At 46.5% G+C, this 2778-nt stretch overlaps 1 pseudogene; it reads left to right on the top strand.

Moving 5' to 3' along the window:
- The first annotated feature begins 303 nt into the window (after nt 1-303).
- Nucleotides 304-2487, top strand: LOC149217180 (putative receptor-like protein kinase At1g11050 pseudogene; annotated as a pseudogene).
- Nucleotides 2488-2778: the final 291 nt, after the last annotated feature.

Here is a 2778-nt window from a genome sequence, read left to right as displayed (position 1 = left end):
TAGATTCGTTAAATCATGAAATTATTCAAACACCTCCACTAGCAAAAATAAGATAATGATATCCTCGTTATGGACATTGATAATGCATTCTCAGGCTGCCTAACATTCTCCATTACATATTTTGTGTGGTTGTCGGGCGTCCTTAAGCCGATCGCAGATTGCTCAAATATTCGGGAATCCGATGGTCGGATTGCCGAATATTCGAGAAATCTGCAATTGACTCAATCTCGCCGCCTTCAAAGTAGAATTATAAACAAATTCACCAAAAGGTTCCGTCAGGTTTTCTGGTTACAGTATCTATGTTTTGGGATGGCAATTTTTCTCATATATACATAGATTTTGAGGCAAAACGCAGAGAGCTAATCCTCAGCAATAGCCATGATTAGAGTTGACGATGCGATTGGGAAATTTTACGCAAAACTGCAATAAAATTGCTGTGCGTCGGAGTTGGTTTTGCAGCTAATCTCTGAGTTAAATTGTTACGTTGAACATAACCGGTATCTTATGATAAGCAAAATGAGGATAAATTCTATCCTGCTAATACTATGGTTCTTGAATTGGGCCTTTGGCGCTGATGCAGAATGTCCGATGAACTTTGATTACGTCCACCAGTTGCCGTGGGATAAGTCGTCCTGTGAACCCGCCATAATTAAATCCGATTGTTGCCAGACAGTACGCGCCTTGCTCGGCGTAGGATTAGCCCAGTATTTGAGAGATGCATCGACGTTTGAGCTTCCCGACAATGCCTCCGCCATTTCCTGTCTCCGGTTGTTTCAGCAGCAGCTCGACTCTCTTGCTGTCTCGCCAGATTTGGTGGCAATCTGTTTAAACAGAACGTCAAGCTTTGTATCAACGCCCCTCCTATGCGCGGGCATACAGACCAAGGAGGACTGGATTCGGAAAGTAGGCACTACTTCGATGGACTCGGCGTGCAGACGCGACCTCTCAGATCTGGACGCCTGTTACGGATGCTACAATGCTAGAATTCTCGTCCACAAGAAACTGGTAGACCTGAACCGAAACTTGACAGAGGCGATCAGTTTGAAGTGTTACTATTTCACTCTTCTGTATGCCGCAGGAGTAGTTAATGAGTTTGGTCCCAAGAGCACAAGTACTGCGCAGTGTATCTTCCGCTTGCCCTTCGTTCAAACTACCCCGCATGGCCGTGTTTTGGCTGACGCTTTAATCGGCACCGGCACGGTCTTTCTCGTGATCTCTGTTGTCGGGCTTTTGTACTGTCTGTGGGTGACCAGAATTGATGCCAAGACTGTACTGAGCAGGGGAATTTTGGGGCGGAACAAAAAACTTCTGAAGTCCGCCTTGAGACCCAATAACGGCGCAGTGTGGTTCGACATTCAAGAGATCAGGAACGCCACCGATAATTTCAGCGACGCCAATCTCATTGGCCAAGGACACTTCGGCACCGTCTACAGGGGAAGGCTTCCGGATTCTCGGCTGATCGCTGTGAAGAGAATCAGAAACTGCACGCCTGAAGGGGATTCCGATTTCCTGAACGAAGTGCATATCATAAACAATATCAGGCACCGGAATCTGGTCGTTTTTAGGGGCTGCTGCATGGCCAGCGATGAGAGAGAAGGGCCCCAGCGACTTCTGATATACGATTACATGCCCAACGGAAGCTTGGATGAGCACCTCTTTGGAGTAATGTCCAATGCCCGGCCTTTGAACTGGCCGCAGCGCAGGAACATCATCATGGGGACTGCCAAAGTGCTAGCTTATCTGCATGACGGTATCGAGCCCGCCATTTATCACAGAGATATCAAATCCACTAACATTCTGCTGGATGACGAAATGAATGCGTGTCTGGCCGATTTTGGTCTGGCGAGGATCATCACTAAAGAAGGGGAATCCCACGTGATGACTAAAGTAGCAGGGACGCACGGCTACTTGGCCCCAGAATATGCTCTCTACGGCCACTTGACGGACAAATGCGATGTGTACAGTTTTGGGGTTTTGCTGTTAGAGATGATGAGCGGCAGAAAGGCTTTGGACACCTCCGCTAACTCAGCCTCCCAATATCTCATCGCGGATTGGGCATGGACGCTTGTGAGCAAAGGCAAGATCAGTGAAATAGTAAACGAGAGAATCCGGCATAGCGGAGAGGAGAGCGTGATGGAGAGATTTGTTTTGGTGGGTATTTTGTGCTCGCATGTTATGGTAGCATGCAGACCTCGAATGGTGGAAGCCGTGAAGATGCTGGAGGGAGAGGCTGAGATTCCTAAAATTCGAGAGAGGCCTTTGCCGTTTATGCTGCATGGTCCATCTCTCTCAAAAGAAGCCAGCGAAGCGCTCCGCATTTCTGGCGGTGATGGCTAAAGGAAACATCGAAAATGTGAGATTGTGTTATTTTATCATTACGTTGTAATGTACAAAATCCTCGATTTTCAGTTCTGTCATATGTCACGGTGTCATGTGAGACACTGACGTGGCCAAAACGCAAAGGGTAAGAAATGTATTGGAAGATTAATAAAGGGTGAGAAATGTAATGGTCAAGATTAATAAGAATTTTCTAATATTTTTATTTTTGTTGTTATTTATTTTTGTTATGTAGGGGAGGGTCGCTATTACATGTGCGCCCTCCCCACCATGTCACAAAACCACGTGTCAAACCACAAGGAGTCGGTACGACACTTGTCCACCGTGGAGCTCCATGTGTTGGCCATCATATCATTGCATAAAACTTTGGGTTCGCGCCATTTCACAAGTTTGTTTGGGGTCATTGCTGCAATGTTCTATTTTCCCTTTGTCTTTCTACTC

The sequence above is a fragment of the Pinus tabuliformis genome, chromosome 1_1 (assembly GCF_031772625.1).
Source record: "Pinus tabuliformis cultivar Carrire ecotype Pingquan chromosome 1_1, CPIR1, whole genome shotgun sequence".
Lineage (NCBI taxonomy): Eukaryota > Viridiplantae > Streptophyta > Pinopsida > Pinales > Pinaceae > Pinus > Pinus tabuliformis.
This window is presented reverse-complemented; position numbering and strand designations above follow the sequence as displayed.